Source organism: Balaenoptera musculus, chromosome 1, assembly GCF_009873245.2.
Source record: "Balaenoptera musculus isolate JJ_BM4_2016_0621 chromosome 1, mBalMus1.pri.v3, whole genome shotgun sequence".
In the NCBI taxonomy this organism is placed as follows: domain Eukaryota; kingdom Metazoa; phylum Chordata; class Mammalia; order Artiodactyla; family Balaenopteridae; genus Balaenoptera; species Balaenoptera musculus.
Window position 1 is genome coordinate 161,973,190 of NC_045785.1, and position 14,402 is coordinate 161,987,591.

Below are 14,402 nucleotides of genomic sequence, written 5' to 3' on the forward strand. Positions count from 1 at the left end.
CTCTCTCATTATTAATTTCATCTCCATTCCTTTTCTTTATGCTTCACCCCATTTCCTTTTTTTATGTTCTTTTTTGTTGTTGTTTTGTGGGGTTTTTTTGGCTGCATTAGGTCTTCGTTGCTGCGTGCAGGCTTTCTCTAGTTGTGTCAAATGGGGGCTCCTCTTCGTTGCAGTGTGCGGGCTTCTCATTGTGGTGGCTTCTCTTGTTGCGGAGCACGGGCTCTAGGCGCGCGGGCTTCAGTAGTTGTGGCATGCGGGCTCAGCAGTTGTGGCTCACGGGCTCTAGAGCGCAGGCTCAGTAGTTGTGGCACATGGGCTTAGTTGCTTCGCAGCATGTGGGATCTTCCCAGGCCAGGGCTTGAACCCGTGTCCCCTGCATTGGCAGGGGGATTCTTAACCACTGTGCCACCAGGGGAGTCCCACCCCATTTCCATTTTAATCTCATGAAATCTGCTTTGTGTTCACAAATCTACTGGATGTGCTGTTTCCATCATTGACTTATTCTAGTTTAAATGTCTTCTCTTGGTCTACATATTCCACTTCTCTCTCTTCCTTTTGATGCTTTAGAGTATCTTTTTTGCTAACTCTTCTCCTTTTCTGTACCTCTTCCTTTTCTTATATAAGGCTTTACACTTAGCTATCTCTTTTTTATTTCTGCACACGGTGTAACCTTTGAAAAGTTGATGATTTGGTTGGATCTTATAGTTTTCTTTTAACTTCTGTGCTGATGGCTTCAAAATCTACAGCTCCTGATTATCCAGTGGAGAGCCAGACCCATATTTCCAGATAAATGGAGTAGTGTCATGGGTCCTTCTGAGAATTTAGTAGAAGTAGTGAACTACTGCCGTCTTCCATCTAGTCCCCCCACCCCACCCAACCTAACCCTTCAGATATGTGCGTGTGATTTTACACAGGTGCACGCATGTGTGCCCTTACATGGTCCAGAGGATCACAGACCCCCTTAATTCCAACAGTGGATCCTCAATGAGAATTCCTATTTTAGAGCTCATCCATTTGGGTATCCTACTGATGCCTCAGTTTAAACCCTTATGATTTCATTTTTAATGTACATTCCTTCTTCTCTCTAATATTTCTCCCAAAATTTCAGCTTAGAAAGTCTATAATTATCTTCATTCACAATATCTATTCAAGTACATTTTGTTATTTCTTTCTCTAAAAGCCTTTTGGATTTACTGTCCTGACATTCTAATTACTAATAGCTTTCTCCAGTATTTATTCTCTTGTATACTGCTGTAGTTTTCTGACTTCCTAGTTTTTCTGTCTTTAAGCTAGATCCCTTTCACTTATTCCTACTTTATTACTGCCAGATTATTTTTTCTTAAACTTTTTTGCACAAACAGTGCAGGAGGGTCTAAAAAGAGGGAGGGTGATCTGCTGCACACTTGTGCCTTCCCCTCATGTTAATCATGAGACTTAATCACTTTTAACCATTTCTACTTTTAGTACTTTTGATGAGTTCTTCTATAGTAATATATAATGTGTTTATATTTCTGTTTCTTGATTAAGTCACATTACAGATAGTACCTATTGACTCTACACTATGAAAAATTGAAGAATTCTTCACTTCCCTTGCCAATTATGAGTAGTTATTATTTTTAGTTCTTCTAACCTTAGTATCTCTTAACTCTTCACTCTGTAAGAGGAATGCAGTAGTTCTGCACATCTCCCTGTCCCCTTTCTTCCATTCTACCACCTAGTTTTGATAGACACATCATTTTTTTAATTTTATTTTTTTATTTTTTATTTTCAAGGTTTATACATTTGCAGTCTTTCTATTACTGTCATTAAATCTTTGTCTTTATGTTAGTAGGTGATCTTTTTTCCCCCTTCCTAAAATCCTTTTAAACCTTCTTATTAACATGGTAGTCTGAGTTTTCACAAAGATGTGATATGTTTTTGGTTTTGGGGTCCCCCCCATTTATTAAGCTCAGTACTCAATGGACTGTTTCCATTTGAAGACTTACCAAAACTCCTAGATTTTTTTTTTTTTTTTAAATTTTATTTCTTTAGCCATTTCCTTCTCTCTGTTTCTTCTGTTCTCTTTCTGGGGAGCTCCTACTGATCAAATGCTGGGCCTCCTGGGTTATTTCCTTATGATGCTTATCTTTTCTCATTTTCTGCCTCTGTTTCTGTGTTCTGTATTCTTGATGATATTTTTAACCATACGTTCTAGACCAGCATTACCTAGTAGAAATATAAGCTACATATTTAATTAAAATTTTTCTAGTAGCCATACTAGCAAAAGTAAAAAGAAACAGATGAAATTAATTTTAATAACATAAAATATGTTGTTAAATAAAATATTTAACCCATTATAACGGAAATATTATCATTTCAAAAAGAAATAAGTATAGAAATTAAGATATTTTACATTCTGTTTGTCATACTGAGTCTTCCAAGTTCAGTATGTATTTCTTACACTTACAGCACATTTCTGTTCAGGCTGCCCACAGTGTGAGTGCTCGAGAGCCACATATGGCTCATGGCCACCTAATTGGACAGCACAGTAGTTGATCTCCTATAATTTAATTTTATTCTCCAAGAGCCTTTTGCGGAGCGGAGGCAGGGGGAGCGATTATTCCTTTTTCAAAACAGCCTGTTCTAAATTCATGATGGTATCTTAAGTCCCTCTTGTTTCTCTTCCGTTGTTTGAATTATCTCCTTCCTATAGAGTAGTATTGTTTGCCTTATTGGTTTTACCCAAATATCTGGTAATGCTTAGTGGTCTCTTTATTTCTAAAAAAAGAATTAGTCTGAATGACGTCAGTACTTGGCTTGGGTTTCCTCTTCATTGTGAGGTTTGGGTGTCTATGGACAGCATTCTTCCCTGACCGAGGGCTGCCAAGGGGGTCTGTGCAAGGGGCCAAGCAGACAGACTGACAGGCTCTCCTTTGGGTACAAGAGTGGGGAGCAGATAGGCCTCAGCCCCACAAAGCTGAGCTACCTCTAGTTCTACCAGGCACCCTAGCTCATCTGAGGCAGCTTGTTCACTTTGTTTAGAGGACAGTCTTCTGTGATAAATGCCATTCCATCCATTGAGCTCAGGTTGGGGAGCAGAGGGATGACTGGTGCATTTTCTTCAGACAGTGTGTGTGTTTAGTAATCAGCTTGATTATGGTTGTACTGCCCATGCCCGTTCTTTCTACCTGCTGATCTCAAGTTAGGTCTTTCCCAGATTCTTCTCGCGTCTGCTTCAGCCATTCTGAGTCTGTGTTCGGGACCCTGGATGCCTCCACTCTTCAGTCCAGTTATGTTCCAGGCTAAGTGCTTTGCTCTGAGTGCTTACAGTATACCAGGGTGGTGGGTGGCGGACAGAAAGCTTCAACCTAATCAGAGAATAGAGTGAACGTGACACAGTGTAGCAGAAGATGGTAAGTGCTATGGGAAAAAAATAGAGCCAAGTGAAGGGAGTATATGTTACAGAGGGCCAAGGGGAAATGGTTACAACTTTAAATAGGTTGGTCAGAGTAGATCTTACGGAGATGGAAGGAAGGAGTTAGCCGAGTGGATGTCTGGGTAAGTGTATTACAGCAGAAGGAGCAGTCTGTGCAGAGCCTTAAGGCAGGATTGTGCTCGTGTACAGGGAGGAACGAGGAGGCGTGGAGGCTGGAGCAGAGAGAACAGGAGCAGAAAAGGAGAGTAGTGGGGGAGTCGTGTCATGCAGGACATTGCAGGCAATCATAAAGAATTTAGCTTTAATTCTGAGAGAAATGAGGGCCCCTTGGATGATTTTGATAGGAATCATCTGGCTTAACATTTTAACAGAATTAGTTTGCCTGCTTTGTTGAGACCAGACTATAGAGAAACACAAATGAAAGCAGGTACAGGGTTGTGATAGCAGCCTAGCAAGAAAACTAGTTAAGAGGCTATTGCGGTAAACTAGGCAGGAAATAATGATGGCTTTCCCCAGGCAGTGGAAGCGGTGAGAAGGCAGATCCTTACGTTTCCTGGTGGATTGTATGTGGGGTGTGAGAGAAGGGGAGGAGTTGTGGTTTTTAACGTAAGCTATGGGAAGGATGGAATCACCATTAACTGAGACTGTGAGTAACAGGTTTTGTGGGGAGAGATCAGATGAATTTTGAAGATGTTAAGCCGAAATGCTCATTGGACATTCAAGTAGAGATGTTGACTACTAGGTAGTTGGATGTACTAGTACATAGGAACTGGGAAAGAATTCTAGGCATATAACTCCTCCCTACCCTTTTTGTCTTCCAGAAATTTGATGATAAATTTGGTCTACTAAAGACCACTCAGCTCAATTTTCTACTTTGTAATGGGTTTATTTTTACACATTTTTGTTATTTTTCTGGAATTCCAGTAGAATCTTGGAGTGGGGGAAGACAGTTTGGCTGCTCACATGTACCAACTTGAGTAAGAAGAGTCCAGGAGCTCATGTCACTTCCCTGCTCGCAGTACGGGTGGCCAGCTCTCCTCGCATCCAGTTTAATTCTTTGGCCTGACACTTAAGAGCCCACCCCATGTATCTCTTTCCTCCCTTATGACTGTCTGTACACCATACTTGGTTTCTCCCTCTGTGCTTCTGTGTAGCATTTACCTCTCTGTCCTGCCCTTCTCATCCTTCCTGTCTTGTCCTTTTCTGTAGACTGTTTTCCAGGTATATTAATGGTTTTCGTTTCTGAACTCCTGTAACTTAACTACACGCTCTTTTATTGTTTGTTGTTTACTTTACATATGAGTCTTACCTCCACAGTGAACATTACAGGCTACTTGAGAGTAGGGACCTGAATAAAGTTTTGAATAAAAAGCCAATAAGTTCAGTGGTACTGAATTCATTTATATATAGGTGTTGGGGCATAACAGGCAGAAAATATGAGTTCATAAGGTTGTTGGGACCATTAAATAAGATAATACGCACTCTTTTCATGCTGCCTGGGCTTTTCTGTCTGTGCTGTTTGGGAGACGGTGGGAGCCATTCCTGAGGAGATGCTCTTTGAGCTGTGCCTTGAAGGGGAAGTGAACTAGGAGTTTCCAATCATAGAATGGAAAAGCATTCTAGGCGGAAAGAGTCTATGTGTAAGAGCCAAGGGAGTGCACACCACCTGTGTGACGTGAGTACTGCCCCGCTTCCCCCGCTCCAGGACTGATGGTGCTATTAAACTGGTACGTAAAGGGCCTTTATGCCATGCTAAGACATTGCTTTTTAATATTCTTTCCCTGTTTGTCATATAATAAAAAGGCATCTTGCTTTGTAAAACTTTAGTATTTTCAAGTTATAAGAAAAGTATATGCCATTTTCTTTTGACCTACATGCCAAACAATCTGTTTTTGCTTATGGTTGAAAGATACTTGGGAAAAGGTACTACAAAACCCAAAAATATCTGCTGAATTTTATATAGACAGTTAGTGCTGGTCTTCACTTCATCTCAGCCAGCAGCTGTGCATGGCTGGATCTCGTTTTGTAGATTAAAAAACACAGTGGCAGAGGGATGTACAGCACACTCTAGTGAGACGTTTGGTTCCCAACAGAAATTATATTTTCAAAATTTATTTTGGGTAGTTATTTATATAAAAATAAATTTTCTTGTGCTTGATTTTATTTTCAGAGGCATGATAAAATACCCTTGGGACAACTTTTATTTCATAAGTTGAGTAACTTTATCCTGTTACTTTGGCTATTTAACTGGATCTTTCTACGCCGTTACTGGAAAATGTAGTAGAAGAGAATATTAATTTGCATCATAACATTCACCTGCAATTTTAGTAGTTATATTTTCAGTATCAAGTTCATATTATAATAAACGTTACATTTCTGTTACTACTCTTAGGTAAGCTGTTAGTGGGTATCAGTAATTGATTTTTGAAGACTGGTAAATGATTCGTATTTGGTGAGCTAATAATAATGGATGGGGTAGGAGGAAAATGATGTGAGTAGTGTGCTCCTTGGGTGTATGTGTGCATGTGTATGTGTGGTGTGCATAACAAACTTGATAGGGTTTTTGCTCAGAACCATAAATTATAAATGGATTATTTTAATCAATAGCTAAAAATTCGTATTCTTCAAGTTATTTTTCTTGGCTTCTGACTGTTACAAAAAGGAAATGAATTGCTTAAAGAAAAGTTTAACAACATATTTTGAATCTGGTTTTGTTTGGGACTGTCCATTGCACTTTGAGGAACATCAGTTGCACTTTGGCGACAGCAGTTGTACAATGTGAAGACAAGAAATGGCCGTCTACTTTCTGGTTTCTAAAATTTTGTTGATGAGTGGTGTTAGGGATTGAATAGTGTCTCCCAAGAAAGATACGTCCTGGGGCTTCCCTGGTGGTCCAGTGGTTAAGACTCCACACTCCCAATGCAGGGGGCATGGGTTTGATCCCTGGTCGGAGAACTAAGATCCCGCATGCCGCATGGCACGACCAAAGGAAAAAAAAAAAGAAAAGAAAAGAAAGATATATTCTAATCTCCACTACCTCAAAATGTAACCTTTTGGAAATAGAGTTGTTAGTTAAGATGAGGTCATACTGGAGTGAGATGGACCCCTTTATCCAACACGACTGATGTCCGTATAAGAAGAGGAGAAAGTTACAGAAGCAAGATGGCCATGTGAAGACACAGAGACACAGAGAGAACACCATGTAAAGATGGAAGCAGAAATTATAGTGATGCTTCTACAAGCCAAGGAATACCAAGAATTACCAGCCTTCCTGAGAAGGAAGAGCAAGGCATGGAACAGATTCTTCCTTAGAGCCCTTAGAAGGAACCAGCACTGCCAACACCTTGATTTCAGATTTGTCACCTCCCACACTGAGAGAATAAATTTCCGTTGTTTTAAGCCACCTAGTGTATGGGTCTTTATTATGGCAACCACAAAAACTAATACAGGTGGTAACTAGCTTAGTAGACCAGCAATAGCTAAACTAAGCCAGGACAGAGAAGAGAAGGGTTGAGTTGCTGTGGTGCCTCTCAGTGGCAAGCCGTTTCATAATGCTACACGTAGGAAGGTTAGGTAAGTCTTTATAAGGAGGGTTTAGCTACCCACATTTTCCCCACAACACCCAAACAGGAGACTAGAGATTTATTATCTTCTAGAGATGCTCTAGACCAGTGCTGTTCAATGGAAATGTAATGCAAACTACATGTCATTTTAAAGTCTTCTAGGGACCACGTTTTTGAAAATTTTAAAGAAACAAGTGAGATTAATTTTATTAGTATATTTAACTCTGTACATCTAAAATATTATTTCAATAGGTAATTGATACAAAATTTTAGGGATGTTTTACACTCTTTTTTTTTCATACTAGGTATGAAAAATCTGGTATGTGTTCCAAAATCTGGTATGTGTTTTTATATTAAAAGCGTATCCCAGTTCAAACTAGGAGCATTTGAAGTGCTCAGTTGCAACATACAGCTAATAGCTACCGTTTTGGACAGCATAGCAGTGTAGGCTAGGAGTTGGCAAACTATAGCTCACTGGCCAAGTCCAGCCCTGTAGCCTGTTTTTGCATAGCTGAGAGCTAAGGAGGGCTTGTACATTTTTGCAGAGTTGTTTTTTTTTAAAAAAGGAAAAAGAATATGGACAGAGATACTCTCTGGCCCTTTTCAGCAGGTTTGCTGACTCCTGGTAAAGCCTGAGGTATAGGAGGCACAACTGTGAAGGTGTGGGTGAGAGGCCATACTGAAGAGAGATGAGTGAAAGTCAGCCAACTTGGTCTCTTTCCTTTGCTCAGCTCCCAGTCATTGGCAGCCAGACCTGTAGAACTCAGGTAAGGAACATGAAGAGTCCTCCTCCGGAAACTTGGCTTGGCCAAGAGAAAAGACAAAGATATTGACACCCAAGGTCCCTCCCATTGAAGCTCATTTATTTAAGGGCTTCTGATCAGCTTTAGTACCACTTATCAACATGAATGGACAGCCAGGGATCATCATACCTTTAAGGACAACTTTTATAACATGAAGACAGATCAAAACAAACAGAAAAAATTGAAATTGGAGGAAACATGTAATAACAGGGAACAGAAGAAAACCTAAAAAATACTATAATAGCTTCAGAGAACTAAGAATATATTTTATTCATAAAGCAAATGTTTGTAGTTATTTAAAAAGAATCAGAGTGTAAGAAAATGTGCTTAGAATTTTTTTTAAAAGCATTAATTTTAATACTAGGAGGTTTGAGAAATAAGGTTGAGGAAATTGCCCTGAAAATAGCTGTAAAAGATAGAGATAGTATATGAGAAAAAAAATAAAAGAAGATCAGATTAGGAGGTCCGACATCTAAATATTAGGAATTTTAGGGGGACAAAACAAAAATGTGAGGAAATGGAATCTGCAAATAAATAATATAAGAAAATTTCCTGGAACTCAGTGACTTGCTTGTGGTCAGAGGTGCCGACTTTTTCTGAAAAGGGCCGGATGGTAAAGGTCTTAGACTTTGTGGGCCACGAGGTCTCTGTGGCATTTGTTCAGCTCTTCCTTTGTAGCTTTGCCACAGACAATGCAGAAATGATGGGTGTGGCCAGATTTGGGCCATGGACTGTAGTTTGCCAGGTCCCCTGGTCCAGATTGAAAAGATTCACCAAGTGTCCAGCCCAATAAGTAGGAAAACATAAAAAGATCTACCACCAAGGCATATCACTGGAATTTTAGAATATTAGAAGATTTTAAAAGTGGGGGGAGCTTCAAATTCCTGAGAAGTTACTTCCAATCTAAAATTTCCTCCTCTGCACAGTTTCCTAGGAAGCTACTGGAAGATGTATTCTATTAAAATGAGAGAGTAAACCAAGAATGATGATACCATGGGAGGAGCCAGGAAACAAGAAATCCAGTGTAGGAAAGAGATAAGGGAGTTCCCAGCTTGACTAAGGCAAAAGCAAAACCTAGGGACCCAGCAGGTCTGAAAGTTATAAAGGGGGAATAATAATCCCAGCACCGAAGTGGGGAGTTGGTGCGTTGAAAGTGTATAGCCCTACAGTTAACCTTCAGAGGCAGGATGGACCAAAAGTTTCTGGGGGGAAAGAAAAACAATAAGCAAACAAAAAATAGATCACCTGATATACTTGACCCTATTGAGAGGGTTTACGGTTCTGATGGAGAGTTAAGGGTCGGTATAGAGAAAAAGAATCAAGTGTAAAAGGTAGCCATTTGTAACACCAGGGTTAAGAAAGGGATTGTTCTGGAAAGTAAATATTGTCAGCCCTGAGTAAGTTAGATGGATGCTGATGTATCCAAAATACTGTCATGATTTTATTGGGAGAATGAAGAAGGAAAGATTTTAGGGGGTTAGAGGGTGTAGGAATTAAATCATTTGTGTAGTGTGAAGTCAGTAGATAACTTCTAAATCTGAAAGACTAAGAAGTATTAGTTCTAAACAGATTAATGTATGTAGTTAGAAACGTGAGATAAGTATCAAAGTGTTGAAAGTAGTTGCTTCTGGGGAGAGAAATCGGAAGTGGTAAGGGTTGAGAAGAGGCTTAGTGTTTTGTTATAAACTTTGTAACACTCTTTGACCTTTGAAACTATGTATGTATTTTACAAGTTTAATTTTTAAATTTTAATGAGGATAAAATTGAGTTGATAAAACAAATGTTTACTTTAGATGTTAAATCTTGTTAGTCCAATACTTTTACTATAGTAACACGATGATAGTGTAGTTTACTTTTCTATTCATATGTTGTGTAGCATTTGTTAATATCAGTTTTTGGTTCTTACTCATATTATTAATTCGGCTTCCTTGGCTGACTGTGATGAAAAAACATATTCTAAGAGACATGAGTCAGTCCTGTGTCAGTCTCAACACGGAACTTAATGTAGTTAATACCTATAAATAGTTTGCAAATCACCACTATTACCTGAAAGTTATAAAAGGGAAATAATAATCCCAGCACAGAAGCAGGGAGTTGGAACAATGAGAATGTACAGCCCTCCGATTAGCCTTCAGAGGCAGGATGGACCAAGAGTTGACCGCCTTCTCTTGTAAGTATTGTCTCTTGTCTCAGGAGCTTTGTAATATTAAAACGTAATTATCTTGTTTAGTTTTATCCATTTTTCATTTGTTTACTGATAGAGAAGTGAAATGCCCACATTTTATTTATGCAGTTTTATTTTCTGACTGATGTCGGTAGCATTAGTATTACTAAATGTCGTCAGCCCGGAACATTTTTCCTAATCTGCCCTCCTACTTCATTATGTCAAATGTAAATCACTCTTCATTTACCTAACACTATTTTTTTGTTATATATAAGGTTGAATGAAATGTGTTTCAAATTTTTGTTACATAGATTTTGCTTGCTTTAAGAAAAGTAAGTTTTTGAGTTAAGATAAACTAAATTTGTGTTCAAATATATAAAAAAGCTATTAATCTCGTTGGCTGGTGCTTCATGCATCTCTTTGCATTTGGGGGATAGCTCTTTTGGGTGAGAAATTCAATAGGTATTTTGGTGGTGGGAAGAATTTTTCCTGATATTTTTAAAATGCTCTTGGTGGCTATGATATTAGTCATTTGCACTACATTTTTTTCTGAAAAAATATATTTTCTCAGAAGGTTTCAAATTATTGTAAAATGTATATCCTAACTTAAAAGAAAAATTAGTCTTCCAGAATTTTTCCGTAATTCAGAATTAGGGCCCTTGTAATTTTTTTTTTTTTAATTATTTTATTCACTTATTTATTTACTTTTGGCTGTGTTGGGTCTTCGTTTCTGTGCGAGGGCTTTCTCCAGTTGCGGCAAGCGGGGGCCACTCTTCATCGCGTTGCGCGGGCCTCTCACTATCGTGGCCTCTCTTGTTGCGGAGCACAGGCTCCAGACGTGCAGGCTCAGTAGTTGTGGCTCACGGGCCTAGTTGCTCCGCGGCATGTGGGATCTTCCCGGACCAGGGCTCAAACCCGCGTCCCCTGCATTGGCAGGCGGATTCTCAACCACTGCGCCACTAGGGAAGCCCCCAGGGCCCTTGTACTTCGAAAAAATCTTCAGATGAAAACAGTCATTTGTAGACAGAACTCTAGGAAGAATAGTCATGTGCATTTCCAGTATGTGAGTTGGCAGTGGTGTTCTAAGAAAAGCAGAATTTATACATTTGGAAACTGTCCCCCTAAAAAGATATACAGATGTCTTGCTTTAGAAGTCAAAACATGAAAGTCAGAAGATTTATATATACCATCCAATTTAGGTGGAATTATTCATTCCACTAAAGATTTGTAAGCCTGAGATGTTCTGTTTGACACACAACTTTGGGAAATATGTTTAGATGTGCTTCTTTTCAGTAAACAGGCTAAAAATTAGAGACTTTGAACAGTTTCCTTTCTTGCATCTTTCTTACTTTCAAATCAAGAAAATACACAGTCATCAGACTCTCCTGCAGCTGTATGAACTGCCTACTTCAATCATCTATCAATGAACTTGGGAGATCTCTCTGGCACTGTGCTCTTTCCCTACATCAGTAGATACTCTTTTTATTTATAGACTGAAAACCCAGAATATTATGACGTGTGGAGCAGTCTTTTAAGTCAGGACACCCTAGTTGTAAATGCCATTATTTAATAATTCTTTCAGATTCACTTTACTCGTACCTGGCCTTCTACTTGTGCTTTAAGCTTACTTTTTGTGTTAAAAGCATTATATGGTCTAGAGAAGCAGCCATTAACTTGGGGGTAAAAAAACTAAGAACTTGGATAAGAAATGAGATGTAGTCTTAGAGTACAGTGTGGTTCAGCTGTGAACAGTGTTTACATTATCATATTCATAATGTAAACTCTGAATATTGATTTAACCAGAAATCAGTATTCTCCCATGACTATATTGGGAAAAGCCTGTGTGTGGTGAGGGAGTTACAAGAGATATCTTAAAAGTCAGTAGACATGTATAAAGTTAAAATAATCAAAAGAATTGACATATCTAAAGAAACAGCCAAAAGAACTGATAGTAATTATCTCTGATATATTGGAAACTGGGATGGGAGGATTGGAACAATGAGCTGCTATTTTTTTCTTATAAACTTAAAAACTATGTGCTTGTATTATTTCGATAAAATAAAATGAAAGAGGTGGCACAGGAATGTAACAGGACCTAATAAATTGGATTTTTTAATCATAGATCTTGGTGCAGCTACATTAAAAGTTAAATACTTTCCCTTAGCTTCTGCTTTCAAATATATTCTAATTAGAATAATATGGGTATATCTTTTGTCTTCTGGACCCAAGAGATTGCTTAGAGTATTATTACATTTCATGTGCTATTATTTTTTGATGCATGTTGTATATTTCAAATGTAATATAAGCCCTAGCTGAGTTTATTCATTAGATGCAGGTTATTCAATAATAATAACTTCGTCTAGTTTATTATTAAAAATATTCTTCTGAATATACCTAATTTCTTGCCCTCATCCCTACAGTGATATTGTTATCCCTCAGAAACTTTGGCCCCTAATTTATCAAATGGTATAATGAAGTCATCAGTACTGTACCGTAAAAATCAGATTTTATTATTTAGTTGTCAGTATTTTCAGCAACTGTTGGGTTGGCCAAAAAGTTCGTTTGGGTTTTTCAGTAACATCTTACAGAAAAATCCGAGCGAACTTTGTGGCCAGCCCATAATCAGCACTACAATAGGTGTCTTCTGTTTTCCTCTTGCACTGATGAAGTACGATGATCTGTCCAGAGAGAAGCTTTGTGTTGTTGTCCCAGGAGTGGGATTGGGCTTTTCCTTTGTTTTATAGTCAGTTCAGGAACCATGAAGGGGAGGGATTTCTGGAAAGGTCTTCCTGGCTTATTGATAGTGTTGGGAGGAGCAAAGGGCAGCACGCGCGTTCTGTCATGAAGCTCAGCCTCCAGTCAGAATCCAGCCAGTTTATTAGCCAGTCCAGGGAAAGTCTCAGTTTGAAACCTCCAAATAAGTATTATTATAGCTCAACGTTTATTGAGTTCTTATGCTTCAGGTACTTAGTAAAAAGTTGTCGCGGTATTATCTCATTTAATCTTCCCCGCAATGCTGTGAAATACTTTATGCGTAAGATGAGTGTAACTTTTTTTAAATCTTAGGGCGAGTTAATTTTTATAGCAAGATAATTGTTTAAGTCCAGGTGGGTACTTGGAGATATTTTCATGCTCTGTTACATTATATATGAAAGGTAAAAAGCAAACTGTTATAGAGCCACATCCAGGAGGCTTCTGCAGGTTTATAATATAATCACAAAGAGATTTTTGTAGTCATCATTTGAAGTCCTAGAGTTGAAGAAGATTTTTAATTGCGTAAATACTGAGACATTCTATACTTGCTTAGATAAGAAGATAAAAATATGTGAATGTTTTTCTAGCTGATCTTCAAATTTAATGAAACGTTAATAGAATTGAGAGCATAGGTCTTGGCAGAAAGGGTAAATTTAACAAAGTGATACTAAAGTTTACCTAGAAAGAGTTATATATCTGAGAATCACCTAGAAAAACTCCGCCAGACAAGTAGATATATGCTCCAAAACATTCTGGAACTTCAGTAACAGTCAACACACGTAAAGGTGGCATCTTAAATTAGGTCTATAACCTATTCGATAAAAGGTGCTGTGATGTAGGTCACTACTTCACATGTCAAGCCCAAGATGAGTTTCATATGAACTAAGGATTTTATTGTAAAAAATAAAAGTATGAAAAGAAAGTGTTAGTAATTATATAAACTTGCTGTGGGACAGGACTGCCTAAGAAGGATATCAAAAGCAGATCACATAAAGGAATAATATTACTAGATTTTCTATGTAAAATTAAAAACCATATTACAAAACAAAACTTTAAAATCAAAGACATAAAAAAACCGTAATAAAAGTTAATGCATATGACTAACATGTGTGACAAAGTGTTATTATCTTTAATATAGAAAAGAACTCTTTCAAGTGAATATGGAATATTAACTATCCCAAGAGAAAACTGGTCAAAGAACATGTGCAGTTAATACTAACACAAAAATCAGTAAACAGATTGCAAAGTACTTAACCTCAGAAGTAATCAAATAAATGAAAATTGTTATATGATATCAGTCATATTAGCAAAGATTAAAAGCAGTGATGGTGTTCATTGTTAGTGAGGGGAAAGGAAAGTGGGCATTCTCATATACTGTTGGACTTATGTTCCTGAAGACAATTTGGAACCGTGTGTCAAAAATCTTGATATTTGTATCTTTTCATTTAGCAAATCTGTGCCTCTGGTGATGATCCTTAAGAAGCAGGTAGAAAACGGTTCAAAGATACATGAAGATAAATGTTTATTGTAGTATCAGTAATAGTATTAGGCAAACTTATATAGTACCATAGGAGACTGCTTAAACTATGGACCTAAACAAAGGACTACTACTCAGTCATGAAAAGTAAAGGTACAAAACTGTACTTAGTGCCTTAGAATACCTTTTACAATATATTAAGTGGGAGAGGAGAAAACAGATTTCA

At 38.0% G+C, this 14,402-nt stretch overlaps 1 protein-coding gene across 9 annotated transcripts in view; it reads left to right on the plus strand.

Moving 5' to 3' along the window:
- ENAH (ENAH actin regulator) overlaps positions 1-14,402 on the plus strand; it is a 153,274-nt gene that overhangs the window by 114,944 nt on the left and 23,928 nt on the right. The gene's annotated exons all lie outside the window — the stretch shown is intronic.